Raw genomic sequence first — 14,799 nt, 5'->3', positions numbered from 1 at the left:
GTGATTTGTAGCAAATAAAAGCTTTCAGAAGTAGCGCAAGACAGGTCTGGCAACAGCCAACCGACCTGCAACTCTAAGATTGAGGGAAACTTCAGAAAAAGGAACCTGAGTGTAACAGAAGTCAGAGCCTGGCAATTCCCACGAGGTTAGCTAAAACTTGAGCTATAAGAAAAACTTGCTATCGCGTGTGCAAATGAGACCCCCAAATACCTAAATCCTCCTGCAAATGCTGCAGGTTAGTACTGAAATTCACCTTCTGCGAAGAGACATGCATATTTCTGACAGAATAATTTTATGAGCAGCTTTTTTTCCTTGCATTACAAGCGATCAACCTTATCAGTGATACTGATACCAAATCTACTTATTTTCTATGGACAAATTATCTTCCAGCTCCTTACTTCACTTAAGGGTGATTGGAGCAGAAAAATTAATTGTTGTAGGGAATGGCTCACTTATGTAGATCCTGGGGCCGAATCCTTAGTTCTGTAAAGAAGTTGTTGCCAATCCTGGCAACACAAACCAATTTTAAACCTGAGTTTCAGGGGCTAGTGTTTCTAGCAGTACTCTGCCAGCATATGGCAGAGGGATGAAATAAAAAAAGGCACCAGCCCAGCTACAGCCCCCTGCTAGAATGGGCACAGCTGGCACGTCTTCGGTTGGAGAAGCGGTCTGGAGTTAGTGCCCGGAGGATGGCTTTTGTGTGGAACAGGAAATTGTTGATTATTTGGAGCATCGGCTTTATTGGTTGTTAGCTTTTCGATCTCCTGAACAAGATTAAACAAATACAGAGTTTGTGGGTCCCTCTGCTGGCATTTCGAACACATGGTCCTGCATATAGGAGGAGTGGGGAGCAGAGTGATTTCGGTGTCCCACTGTGAAGCCAGATGTGTAAGTTTATGTCCTAATTTGTTATGAGCCCCTGATCAACCCAGGTGAAAGAGGTCCTCTGGGATTAGTTAAATCCAAGGTTAAGTCCAAGGATGGCAGATGGTATATTAACCTCTTCCCTGCCGGATGCTGTTTACTGCAGAAATGGAAGTGTCTGCTGAGAGGTTACCCTGATGGACTACTCAGCCCTAGCAAACCTATGAACTGTTCTGCCTGGATACTAGAGAAACAAACTCCTGTGTCGATATAAGAAATACTAGTTCCATGACTACGGCTGTATGCCCTAGACAGTATTTAGGTGCCCTTAAATATCAGTTTGCATATGAAATGGTATCATTTTGCACACAATTGCAACTATGCACACATATTCAGGCCCAACATACAATGCATATCTGGCCTTCTTTTTTAGCACTGTGTTATATATATGTTCTGTGGATTATTTTGGGAAGCTGGAGTCTTGACAGAGCTCTGGCACAGGCTTCCCACACCTGCAGATGCCATTCCCAGGGAGCCTCCAAGCACGCAGGGCAGCACCTCCGTTGCCTGCTCCATCTCACATGTAGGAGTGAGACGCTTCCTCTCCCGTGAGAGCCACGTGTAGGTGCTGGGACAGGGTATGCCCTACGGAGCAGGTGATGGGGAGAAGAAGGCAGCCAATCTCAGCTCCAAGCTGTAATTCTCATCCACAATCACTCTTTTTGCAAACCAGTCCAGCAGACACCCAGCAATGGCAGCAGCCTCCAGCCTGGTCCTAACTAGGGAATTCCTCTGCCCTTTCCCAAAAGCTGCTCTGTTTTACAACACAACCCCACAAGCAGTTGCATCCAAGTGACTGACCTGGCCCATCGGAGGTGTGGGAAATGACCGACTGAGAAGGTTGGGGGGAATTTTCAGTTTAGGTGATAATTTGTTGTCTGAGCTCCACCTAAGCTGCTCAGTGGATGTACTTCATCATCTCTTCTATTGGCATAACACTGTAAGAACACTGTGTTTGTTAACTGGACTTTGAGGAAAGTTTGAATTCAGCAAAGACATAAAAATATACTACTGAAGAGCTCTATCTTGCTCATGTCATACTTGACTAGGGAGGAGACAATGTATTTCAGGTACTGTAAGACTAGGTTAGGTAAAACCGTTTCCAGTCTTGTAACACAAATCTAGAGAGTTTGAACAGCTTGCTAAAAGAATATTAAGCTATTTTTTCTCTAATTTTAACAAGAAGTTAACCATGAGGAAAAGCAGTTATCTAACAGCTCATTTTTCTATGACATTTACCATTAAGATGAGCGAAAGTGCATGTCGACATTTGTTACAATTTTGGTAGGATCCAGGTGGATCTAACGCCTGTGGGGAGTCTGTTTCCCAGACGAGGAGCAGTACTGCAAAACGAATCTCATCTGACAAGCAATTGAGTTATAAAGGCTTCACGTTAGGCCTGCTCGCCAATACAATGTAAACAAGATACCGAGTTTAATCAGATCAGACAGATAATAAGGAGCTAAATTACAGCAGGACTCAGCAGCCAACAACGCGCAGGGCTAGACCTCCTCAGATGGTGCAGGTTAACGTAGTAAAGCTACAGGTTTAAGTTAACCGTCATATTTTGCCCTCTGGGCAGTGAGAAGAGGGTAGAGCTAGGAGTTAGAGGAAATAAGTTCCGAAACGGTGGAAGTAATACAGCTGGGTGCAGCAACTTCTAAAGACTATAATTTCTCCTAAAGACTTAATACAGATTATTTCCCTGCAGTGGTAGAATATTACTACCACAATTGCAAAACCTTTCATGAAAAGCCCAGGGGAAAAAACCTATAGGATAAACTAACATTTGAGGCTTAAAATGGATGCTCTGGTACGTGACACAAACCGCACCAACAGAAGATTCGTGTAGCAAGTGGGTGAAAGGCATCCCTGCTAAGAGCCTCGGGGAAAGCGCTAAGCAGCCTGGGATAGCTCCAAAATCTGGAGGTGGGATTGGTCTACACAGTACCAGGGTTTATTCCTTTATGGTCCAGGTGACTCAGCAAAATTGCCCACAAGATTCTACAGGTGCTATTGTAAATACATTTTTCCCCTGGCCCTTCCTCTCCCAGGCTGTATGACCTTAATTCACCTACATTTCTAAAATGGTGGGGTCAGGTGGTTCTGCTAACAGCATTGCACTGGCTGTATTTAACCATGATTGAGGTTCATCTGGATATTTAGGGCAGCAATGTGCCATCACCTTGCGTCACTCCTTTCTTGGTTAGTCTACTGCCTGGAGTAGATACTGCCTTCCCTGCTATTGGGCTGAGCTCTTTACCTTCTCTGCGTGACATTGGCAGTTGCTAAACGACCTCCTTGACGCTGATTCCCAAACATAGAAAAACACCTATTTGAAGCCATGATGCTTAATTAGATCAGTCAACCCTGTTTGCCCCTGCTGTGGCAGAGCAAATGCACATTTTTCCTTCAAAAGATGGGTCAAGGCTGAATGTGTTTTGCGCAGATAAAACTGCAAGGTTTCCGCATCTGTATCTGGCAGGATGGTGTCCCCTCATGCTGGGATCCACCACTCTTTTTGACAGAAAACCGTCTGGACTTCCTGCGTTTTGATCTAGAGTATTGTTTGCCTTAAATATTGGGTCGGGATTTGTTCGTTCAATTCACAGGCGTTCCTGTAATCTCAAGGGGAGCTTAAAACCCAGCCAAATGCATGGGATTAGAGTATGCCGTTTTTAGAGCAGCCAGTACCAGCTGTTTTGGAAGAAGGTTTAAGAAGCTCCCTAGGGGACAAACATGAAATAATCTTGATTTCTGCCTATAACCTAGCCTTTTGTGAGGCACTAGGCTCTGAAGCACAGTGGTTTCTCTCTCTTGTAATTTTTCAGTCCTGTCTAAAAAATGCCAAACGTTCTCAGTACTCGCTTACCAATCCAATAATGTTGTGGATCCTTAATCTCAACCATATCTAGTGACAAGGAGTTTGCAGGTTAACTAAAGGTATCGCCTTCCTCCGCTCTTCCAAACCAGCCATTTGGGACTGGCTTGCTTTCAGTTCCCCTGATTTTGCCCTTGCTCTTTGCTTGTACACGTGCACGTGCTGTGACTCCTGAGCACTTTCCAGCTTCCAGTGGTAGCTCCTTATCCCTTGGCAGTGAAGGAGATGCCTGTGTGCGCAGCGTCTCCATCCTGCTTCCCCAGCTTCCAAGGAAGGAAAGGCCATCCAGGCACACCGGCCAGATGGAAACACTTTGGCCGCTTTGGTGCCGAGCAGGTCAGAGCATCCATTTCCCCCAAGCCTAGGCGCAGCTCTAATGCCCTTTCTCTGTATTATGTTCAAATTTAATTCTCTGTATAATTACATACTTCATGTACTTACCTGACTATACTTTCTTATATTTGCCTCCATTTTAACTAATCATAACATTTCATTCTCATATAAACGCAGCTCTTTTAAGATCAAACAAAATGTGCCAATGTTCTTTATTTAGTCGTCTTATGTACAGTGCATATCTTACAGTGTGACAAAACAGCTCTGCTTTTCCACTGGATGAGGGCCGTAGGTCCTAAAAGGCATGAAAGCACAGAATTCCTTTAAAAAATAAGTAGAACTTAGGCACAAATATAGCTCCTAGAGTACTTGACTGCTTTTATATCCCAGGCCAAAGTGTCTCCTTTTCAGACAAGGTGTCCTGAAAATGGGATCTTCCATTGTGGGTTTCCAAAACAAAACACGGGAATCTCTGTGCTTTGGCCACGTTTCCCTGTTCCTACCGGGGCTCGCGGGGATTAGAGAAGAGAGCAGCCTTCCCTGGAGCAAGTAGCCAGAAAGAGAAAAGACCGAATAACTAACAGGGAAAAAACTGCATGTGCGCTAGCAAACCAAAATACAGGGACAGCGGGGGTTAGGTGGGGCTGCGGGAGAAAAACAAGTGGCTGAATTTGGAGTTACTTCAGGAAATTTAAAAAAATTGACAGTCTCTGTTTCATAGGACACTGAATGGCACAACAAACTTTTGGACCCCAGGCTAACATATTTCAAACTACTCAGCTGCTGACAGCATGTCATAACCAGACATGAATACAACTATAAATAACAGGAGGAAACCTAACTGCATCACGCAAGACAGTGAGTCAATGTTAGTCATTTGGTGCTCTTCTTAATTGGCTTTTGCCCTAATCCTACCAAAATGACTCTTCTCCCCCTCTGTAATACCAGGGGGTATTTGGTTTGTATATTTTTTCTTAGATTTCATGCCATCAGTTTGGCTGCCCACAGCATTTGACAAACTTCTTCGCATCTTTATTAAAAATTAAGCCTGATTATTAACATTAAAATAATTAAAAATAACTTCCCTCAGAAGTTTTTCAGCAAAATGTCTCAGCCCTATGCAAAATTCAATTAGTGCGCGGGATGGAAAGCTGAATAGAGGCAAGGGGGAACTTGTGCTTCAGTGACCTTACTTCCCCCCTTTTTTATATCTGTGTAGTCATTTCTATATAGAAAGCATGTTTAATACTGATATACTGTTTAGTATACAACTATTCGGTGTAGTACTGCTGTAGTATACAACAATATATACGCATAGATAGAGTTATATATATGTGTGTGTTTGTATACTATGCTGGAGTATATAACTATACAACTATGAGACAGCGAACTCAGCCCTTCTTACGTTTGTTGACTATTTTTTAATATCAAGCTCTTAGAGCAGTGCTTTCAAAATTCATAATAATTGATTAAATAGCTATCCTAAAAATTAATAATTTAATTAATTTATTTGTTAAAAATTAATAATTTAACACACTGTTAAAACAAGCTGGAGTATTTCAGTTTCTCAGTATTCAGTGCTTTGAAGGCATCTGCTATTGTTAATTGTAAAATAGAAATAGGTAGTTTGAAGGATTTTGCTAGTAGACCTATCTGTCAATATTTGCACCTTATTGCAATGCATAAATAAAGCCTTAATAAAGAACAGACTTTTCCTCAGGGATAACTGCTGTCTGCAGGGTTTGATACTCCCTCTTCTGAAAGCAGAGTCACATGCGTAGAGGGCTGCCCAAGAGACTGAGCAGTGCCCACAAAACGCCAGGCAAGACAGACCGGTGTCTGATCTGCTCTGGCAGGTCTGCATTCCTGGTGCGTGGTTTCTGGAGAAACAAAACAAAATGTAAGTTAATAACGTATTTTATATGTCAGCTGCAAACCTCTGCTAGATGGACTGTTTTATATATAAAAAAGTATCTTATGGGAAGCTAAACTTGGTCACATTGATCAATTGAATTGGCTTTCTCAGAGACAAAGTTGATCTGAGAAATCCTCAAGTATCTTACCCTCGGTGGTAATGTTTTCGCTGTGCTAAGGACGGTGAGCTAACAGTGTCACCTCCAGCTGAATTCAGGTTTAGATTTAAGTTGCCTGGTCTGGCAGGGTGGGAAATCTGGGAAATCAAATGTCCTGCACCAGCAGCAGTAAACCGAAGAGCGTTAAGGAACTTGCTTGGGCAGCAGAGCTAAACCATCTGTACTGCTGCAGTGTGGCAGTGGTTCCGAACTGGTTTTGGCCTGGGGCGAGCAGGCGCTCCCGAACAGCGTTGGCCGATGATGTGGGAGTTAGCGTGTGCTAGGCACCTTTCCCGCTGGGCAGTCTGGATGAAGCCAGGCTGCTTTGGAGGCTGTGAGACTTCATTAGGATGGATGTGGGACATTCAGGGCTGGAGAATGGTCTCAGACAAGTTTAATTGACTTTAGTGAGTTATTTTTCAGTTGTATACACAGAGCTACACAGCTGATTTCAACCTGTATACACAGAGCGAGGGTAAGAGCTCCGAGGGACACGGCATGCAGGACTCCCGCGCTCCTCCTGCCCCAGAGGGACTCTGCTTTTCCAGTCTTCGTTAGTTAACGCTCTACTGTTGCACAGGAGCAGAGTGGCTCCAGTATCCCTATCTCTCTCTGGGCCCCGATTACCTCAGCGCTGCAGGGGTAGCAATGGGGAAGGTGAGAGGAACCAAAATGACCATCGCAGGAGGCAAATCAATAGCAAAATGCAGGGTCATTGCTTACCTTTTAGGTTTCTAAAGGAAGCCCCTCTTCAAAGACCCGCTCCGAGGGAGGGGAAACCCCTCAAAGGAGCAGGGAGAGACTCACTGCCCTGTCGCCATCTGCTAGTAGGGACAAGCTATAAGCCGGACATTGATTACTGATGGAAGCCAGTTATTAAGCACGTTTCTGTGTTATTAGCTGGCAGCTGGGTGGCTACATTTCAGCTTTTACTCTGTCTTGATAAACAAGTCACTACCGACTCACGCAGACAGACACGACGGGGAAGATGTACTGGGGTACCTATGGCTGTACGGCCTACCTAGGCACATGAACGATTTGCTGGGGGCAAAGCCCCCATTTACGCGTCTCAGCTGCACGCTTGCAGCGGCTGTTTTGAGGCAAGACTAAAAAGGCTGTTGAGGACCAGCATTTCTTGTGCAAATAAACACTCTTGCAGGCAGGTACTGCAGCCCTATCAGAAAACAAGATGATTGAAAAGATAAGGTCCTAGCTTGGGTCTCTTGGGGCTTGCTATGAACGCGCACCTTCTTTAAGGGGGTTTTGTGGGTTAAAGCATGTTTGAGCTGGTGGTAAAAAAAAAAAAAAAAAAAAAAAAAAGAGGGAGGGGTGTTGATGCCCAGGCAAACAGCCGAAATCATTGCACTCCTAAGGCAAGAGCTTTGAGCCAAATGAGTTTCTACAGCGCAAAGCTGACGGGGTAGAAAAGCAAGCTGTGCGCAAAACGCTCTAATTAAACCACAGAGAGGAGAGGGCGAAGGCAGATGTTTGGTGGGAAGGCCAGCATCTCGCTGTGGTTTCTCGCGGTGCGTAACTGCAGCCTTTCCAAGGGTGGTGATTTCTTCAAAAGGGAGCTCTCGCCTGAGCGCCAGCTGCTAGCCCTTTGTTCGGAGAAAGTCAATGCAAACAAACTGCCCAGAGAAACGACCGGGCACAGCCTGCTCTAGCCAGAACCCCCCCCCCCGGCAAGGTCCCGTGTCCAGCGCAGGCTCTTCCTCACCCGGGCCGTCAGCCCACACCCGTGCGGCCAGGCCACTTCCTCCCTTCTGCTCCCTCGCGTGGCAGCCGTCAGAAATGGAGCACGTCCCGGCTCCCCGTAAGCTGGGGGAGGCAATGCTGGAAACCCTCCGGGGGCCCAAGGAGACCCGCGGACCCCGGCCACCAACACCTGTGTTTGATGTAAGGTCCTTCATGTTGGTTCCCCCTCAGCTGCGTATGTCTCGTGATTCCCTGCTGTGGATGAAAGCAGTGCCAAGAGATTCAAGAAAGAGATTTTCAGGCCTAATTATTTACTGGTTTATAGACTTCCAGTTATTTCAGTCTGACAGGTTTGATAAGGAAACCTGGAGCTTTGTTGAAAGCAATTAGCAAGCCTTTTATGATGTATTACAGGAGTAATTATGCCATTATTTATTTCCTGTAAAGCGACAGGCTACTGCAAAAGATTTTCTATTTTCTGTTGGTGGATTATTTGTACCAGAGCTGGAGGCAGTCACCCAGGGGGTGGCACGTCGGTGCGGGAGCCCCGCGCAGCCTTTCCCCATGGCATTGCGACAACGTGCCCTTCTCCCCAACTTGCCAGCTCCCCGGTACATCTTCCCTTGGTTTTATTTGGTGGTACTGATAATGGTGATGATCTCTGGAGCCAGATTAGCGTTGGGGTTAGCCCAGACTGGGAAGGCCCTGGAGGGAGGAGGAGAACATGCTGGGGTAAAAGTAAGGCATGCCGCCCCAGGGGGAGATTTCCTGCCCCAGCCCTGGAAGGCTGACAGGCGGGTGGACGTGTCCGTGTTGCTCTGGATGGAAGAGGACAGTAGAAGTAGTAGGAAAGGTTGCACTTGCCTCCCCTCAAAACTAGCTTTCCTTTTCCATTTTGTATCACTTTTGCTAGGCATTAAATCGGTCCTGTTATATGTAGGGATAATTCAGTTCGCCTCGAACCAGTTCTGGTGTGCTCTGGAAATGAAACGTGGATAATCAGGAGCAGGACAAGAGATAAATAATCTAGCACTGTCTCCAGAGAGAAATACTTTCTAACTTTGTCATTAGAAAGTACTTGTCCGTGCTGTCCTGGCTAAGAGGTTAACATACCTGGAATGCGTAGCTGATCTCGTCTTTGAGATTATGGTGGGCTAGTATACTTTCCTGGTATGATTTTAAGAATAATGAAAACTAGAAATTATTTAACATTCCCATCTAATTAACATGTAACGTTATTTAACATTCCCATTCCTTTGAACTGGGAATGTTTGATAATACGCTCTCTTTTCTAGAACACCTGAGTGTTTGGATACTTGAGAATTTTTTAAGGCCAATGTTGAATTGCTACAACTCTTAGAAGCACTGTGAAAGAAGATGACCAATGATCAGAGGATGAACGGGAAATTTACTTTCTAAAATGCTTAAATCTAACCACATACTTAAAATACGTGAATACAAGTACAGCCAGGAGGTGAAGAAGAAAGGACAATTTTACACACAAAATACCGCTCAGATTGACAGTAGGACAACTGATGCACTTGAGAATGTGCAAAACCATTTGAAACAAGTAGTTCTTCCTTTGAAAGAATCCCTATAGCCCCGTGTAATAGAAAAAGACACTTTGAGATCTTGGGGAAATTGTTTAAATAGATGTGAATGGCAAAGACGTCCCAAGACCCTGCGGAAACCTGGACAGATAAAAACTAGAGGCCTCTCAAGACGCTGATAAAGTAATAAAAACCTGCACCAGTAAACCCAAAATTGCTACAGGCAGCACCGACCCTAAAGTCAGTTTCAGCACTTCCTTTTAGGACTTTAATTCAAGAGTTTCTTGAAGCTCGAGTGAGTGACTGAATGGCAAAAAAAGTATTTTCTGCACTCCTCTACTGTGCAGCTGAACCTCAGTTGGGCTAATTTTTTGCAGCTGCCTAGGTAGAAAGCCAAACCTCTCAGGTGGCAGCTTACGGGCAAAACAGGAGAAGGACTTCTGACGTCCTCAGGGACACGACACCCCTGTGCAGGGAAAAGCCCAGAAAACAGCAAACAGCTCTCCCACTTGGGTGGCAAGAAGAGGGGTTGTAAGTGCCAAGATGAGCCGCATCCAGTTTGCGTCAGGGAGGCAGAACAAGGTGATGGGGCTCCAAGATCCCAGCCATGGGAAGGGGGAACAGATGTGGCTCAGACTCTGCTCTTCTCCCTGAGGGCACATGATTTTCCAGATCTTACATAGGGAAAGAAAGCAGGGACCGTTGGTTATGGCACACACACCGCAGAATTGGTGTGGAGGTGAAGAAGCTCTTCTGCCCGCATAGTCCTGCCACCATCCCTCCCAAAGTCCCCTTGCCCATGCTGACTAACCCGCTCATCCTCTGTGGCCTGAGCTCTTCTCAGTGCCCTTTTCACTTCTCTTTCCCCTCTTCCCTGCAAATATTTGAGGTGTAATTTTGCCTTTTCTATCTGGAAATAGTCGGAGCCCTTCTGAGTTTCTTTGCTGCACTGTTGTATTTCCCTTCAAGCAAAAGCTCTCTGATAGAGTTGGTCTTTGGCACAGCACCTTCCTCTCTCCCAACAGATTCTGCCCAGCCAGATTTCTTTGAGGCAAAGGCCCTCAAATTCTGCACATCTGTTGGAGTGCCTGAGTTCATGTGAAACCTAATGCAGTCAAAAACTGCTGTCTGTCTCACTCATGCCTCTGCATCAAGTAGTCCTCTTTGTTCGCAAAATCAATGCTATGTATCTAACTGAATTACTTAACTTTGTTTCTGAATGTTGTCTTCAGCTTTGTTTTCCACACGTGTAGAGGGCACCATCAATCAGACAGTAGAAATTCAGATTATTTGAGAATGCCCGGGGCACGCAAGTGGAAAAAAACGAGCTTATAACAATGTCATCCTTAAAAGCTAGGGTTCTTCTCCAAGAGACTGCATCTAAAAACGTCCCAAACCGACATCATTATTTCTACTGTGCACTGTCATGAGTCACGTAAAATCTCCAGGACATCTGAATGGGTATGTGAAATTTAGGGGATTTGGAAAAGTCAACATTGAACTGAAAAGCTTTATCCATCTCAGCTGTCGCAGAGCTGCTGTTCGGTTGCAGTTAACCAGGATTCTGCTGAGATAATCTGAACCAATCTTTTTCTGAGCTTTAAGAGCGACAGGTGAATGAGGCTGGCTCCGAAGGGGAATGCCAGTCGGCACCAGCCCTGGCTGATGCCCAAGCCAGCCCTGGGAGAAGGCGAGTGTTCCCAGGCCGGGAGGGTAGGGCTGTATAGCAGGAAGGAGCTGTTATTTCCTGTTCGCTCAGCAAGAGTTGTTCAGCTTAAAATGTGAGGCCAGGAGGAGAGAGGTTGGAAAAGCAAAGGTCTGGTTAGGAAGTCTCAAGTGCCTTTACGTTCCCCTTGTTTGCAGACGAATAAGCCAGATATTGCTGAGCGCCGGCACTAGCAATCCAGGCTTGCCCAGGCCGTGGAGAAACGTGCCATAGGAGGTATGGGAAGAGGGCAGCAATTCCTGAGGGATTTGCTGAGGGAACAGAAAAGTCTGAAAAAAGAATTATTTTGCAATCTGGTTGAGAAAAAGAATCGACTCAGATTTAATGTGTTTGTTGGTGGCTGTGGGAAAAGATTGTTATTTCTTACTGTGAGGAGAGTCACTTCTCTTCTTTTAGGGACAGTTGAGAGAGAAGCAAATTATATCCCTTCTCAGGCTTGGAGTCTTTCATAGTTTGCCCTTGTCATGCAAGTGCCCTAGAGAGCTGTATTTGTGCCTTTAGGACTGCCCATCACCAGTCGAGGCCTAAGTGCTATTTCTTAAATGAAAGCAAAAGGCAGTCCTTCTTCAACAGGGCGAATCAGCCATCCCCCTCCCGCTGGTAGCGGAGCTAAACCCATGGGTCCAGCCTGGCTGTTCAGCTCCGGGGAGCAGATGTCTTCGGGCTCTGGCTGAGGGTGCTGGTTTGAAAAGGACCTCCCTGAGAACTGCTCTGCACGAACCCAAAGAGCCCTGGTGCAACCCTGATAAAGCGGCCCAACCCATCCTGTGTAGACTTTTACTGAAAAAGCTTGCAGTAATCACAGGGGCAAGGACAGGAACCCAGGCCTCTCGTCCCACCCGGGCGAGACGCTCCCCGTCTCCTTTTCCCTCCAGCCCGCTCTCCACGCGAGCAGCCCGTGGAAAGGGCGAGAGTTTCCGGGGCAGGAAATCTGCGCCAGGGCAGCCTGAGACGGGAGCGTGCCCCTCGGGCCGCTCGCCGAGGGAGGGGGGCACCAAGTCGCCGTTGCAGCAATGCGTTATCCTCTGTGCTAAGCCCTTCATAAGGACATGGCAATGTAGGGTCAAGTTCGGAGATTGCAGTGGATGGCGGCGGAAAAGGGAGGAACAGGGCGATTCCTTTGGCCTCAGTGACATTTCACTTAGATGTACCAGCTCCAAATCTTATCTGGAGTCTTGAGCGACTTTAGTGTGATTTTCCTCATTTACATTTAAGAGCACCTTCAATTAACAGAAACCCGGCATGCTGAAACATGTGCTTTGGAAGGGGGCAGGGTTGAGCAGGTGAATAATAAGCCAGGTATAGGACTTTGGAGTATGTTACTTCCTATTAAACAGTTTCCAGACGTGCTGTCCCAGTCCACGTATCTCTTCCTTATCAGTGGATTAGATATAAAGAAACCACTCTCACTGTTTTAATCAGGAAGGTGAGGCTGTCATGTCTGATTTTACCCTGCGGTTTGTAAAAAGGCAGTTCCTGGTGTGATGCAGGCTAAATCCTGCTTTGATTTGGTGCCTGTGTAAATTGCTGAACATTGCAGGAAGGTAATAAAGGGTATGCTGTGCACACTGGGAGACAGTCCAGCCCTCTCTCCTGACCACTGCCCTTGGATGAGCCCAAACCCTATTTTGTATGCTACGTTCCTCTTTCATGCTCCTTTCCTTCAATGCTGGTTTATCTTCTGGGCTGCACTAGCGTACTTCTGTCTGCTACTGAGGAGCAACATCAGTAGGCTGCCAAATTCCTCTGTGTGCACAGAGCGAGCAGCTGTCCTCGGTCAGCACGGATAGTCCTAGCCTGGGGAACTGACAGTCTTGGATTTGGGTTCCTAACTCCCTCAGATTCATCTGAAAGAAAAAAATTCCCCCAAAACTTGTAGTCTGTGGAATTGCACAGACTGGTGGCAGCAGGAGGCAAGTGGGAAAGGCTGGGAAAACGAGGTGCCCTCAGCAAAGATGATGCAAGCTTTGGTGGCTGGTGCACTCCCCCTCCTTGGGGCTTCCTTCCTTCTGGATGCTGCTGCCTCCTTCTTTGCTTTTCTGGCTTTGCAGACCGGCCCCCATGCCCTGGGCAGCAGCAGCCAGCAGGGCTTGTGCCTGTTTGCCCCCTTTTGCCTTTGCACAGCCCTGGGACTCATGAAGATGATCCAGACTCCAAAGAAAGCCCGTGAAGCCTGTCCAGCCAGTCTAGAGAAGCTCACATTGCCGCAAGGCAGGGAAGGTGCCCAAAGCCACCGAGTGATCTGGCTGGTCATGGGAAAAATCGTGGAAAGAGAGAGACGCGCAGGCTTCCTCTGGTCTGGGCATCTGCAGCCTCTCTTAGGCCCTACGCTGTGCGTGGCAGGACCTGCCATGCGCCGCGAGACCCAGGCAGTGGTGTGGGCCACATGGAAAAAATATAAATCCCATTTCGGTCCAGAATGTGAAACTGGCTTCAAGTGAAAACAGACTCAGGGGAGGAAAGAGCTTCTTAGGCTGCAAAGAGACCGCAGCTTCGGGGTTTAGCAGCTGCCGTCAGGCCTCCGTCAGCAGCTCATCCTTGCTCCCTTGCCAGTTTTCTGCTTGCTCAGATCCGATGACGCAGCTCCCCATTTTTATTCGCCTTGTGAGCGCTCGGGGAGGCAGGACGCGGCAGCGCCTGCCAGCCGGAGGATGGGGGGCAGTGACAGGCGACTCCAGCCGGGCAGAGAGGGGGCCCAGTGCCGCTCCGTCGGCGGCGTTTCCTTTCGGTGCCCGTTGAAGGTGTGACCCCCCTTCAGCTGTCCAGCGCTGCCCGAATGCCGGGGATGCCCGCTGCTCTGCCGGCTCCGGGGCAGGCCCTGCGGGACCTCGCTGATCGCCGGCAGGCTGATCCCTCCGGCTCCTTGCAAACACCCAGCTGCGACTGGTTAGGCTAAGCTGGCTGGTTGTGCGTGGAGCGGCGGCAGAGCACTGACACAAGCTGCTCTGCGGGTGATGGCCGTCGTCAGCGGAGGGGTGGTAACGAAGGGCGGCGGGTTCTGCAGCTTCACGCTGGCCACCTGCTTGCAGCCTGAGAATCAGTGAGGCCAAATCCCAAGCGTTTCTGGGTCATTTCCTGTGAGCTTTTTAGTGTTCCTTTTTTTTTTTTTTTAAAGTGTTTTTCCTTCCTAAGTTTAAAACAGGACTTCGATTGTTTCCCAGGAGGGGAAAACTAGTAAAAGCCAGGAGGATATGCATCTTCAACTTCCCCTTTATATCTAATTATACACCTGGGGAACAAAGTAATTTAGCCTAAAAGAAGCAAATGGAGGGGCAAGTGTGACTCTGAATGCTGCAGCAGGACTAGCAGATGCCATTTTAACTGTGAGCTGTTTTTCAGCGTAGCTGAGTTTATCTCCCTCCTGAGACGTTTCAGGAAGCCGTGCAGAGCGCGAGGGTGCAGCCTGGCTTGCCGTTGTTTGCATTTCTCCTGCTCTCGTATCCAGCTGGAAAACAGGGGAGTAATACTCGCTCCCTGGGACTCACTTCCGTGTTTCTCGTGAATCCAGCATTCCTCAGCCTGAAATTAAACATCTATAAAATCAAAACTGAGGGAATGCAGAGCTCTTGGAAGGAAAGACAGTATTTGGTGCAGCGCATATTTTTCACACTGAGA

The 14,799-nt window shown here is 47.2% G+C and overlaps 1 long non-coding RNA gene across 15 annotated transcripts in view; it reads left to right on the top strand.

Annotated features, from left to right (window-relative positions):
* The window catches only part of LOC104140583 (uncharacterized), a 115,572-nt gene that overhangs the window by 32,126 nt on the left and 68,647 nt on the right, over window positions 1-14,799 (top strand). The window lies entirely within an intron of this gene.

Source organism: Struthio camelus, chromosome 1 (genome assembly GCF_040807025.1).
Source record: "Struthio camelus isolate bStrCam1 chromosome 1, bStrCam1.hap1, whole genome shotgun sequence".
Classification (NCBI taxonomy): domain Eukaryota; kingdom Metazoa; phylum Chordata; class Aves; order Struthioniformes; family Struthionidae; genus Struthio; species Struthio camelus.
Note: the sequence above shows the minus strand (reverse complement) of the source record. Positions and strands in the feature narration are given on the sequence as shown.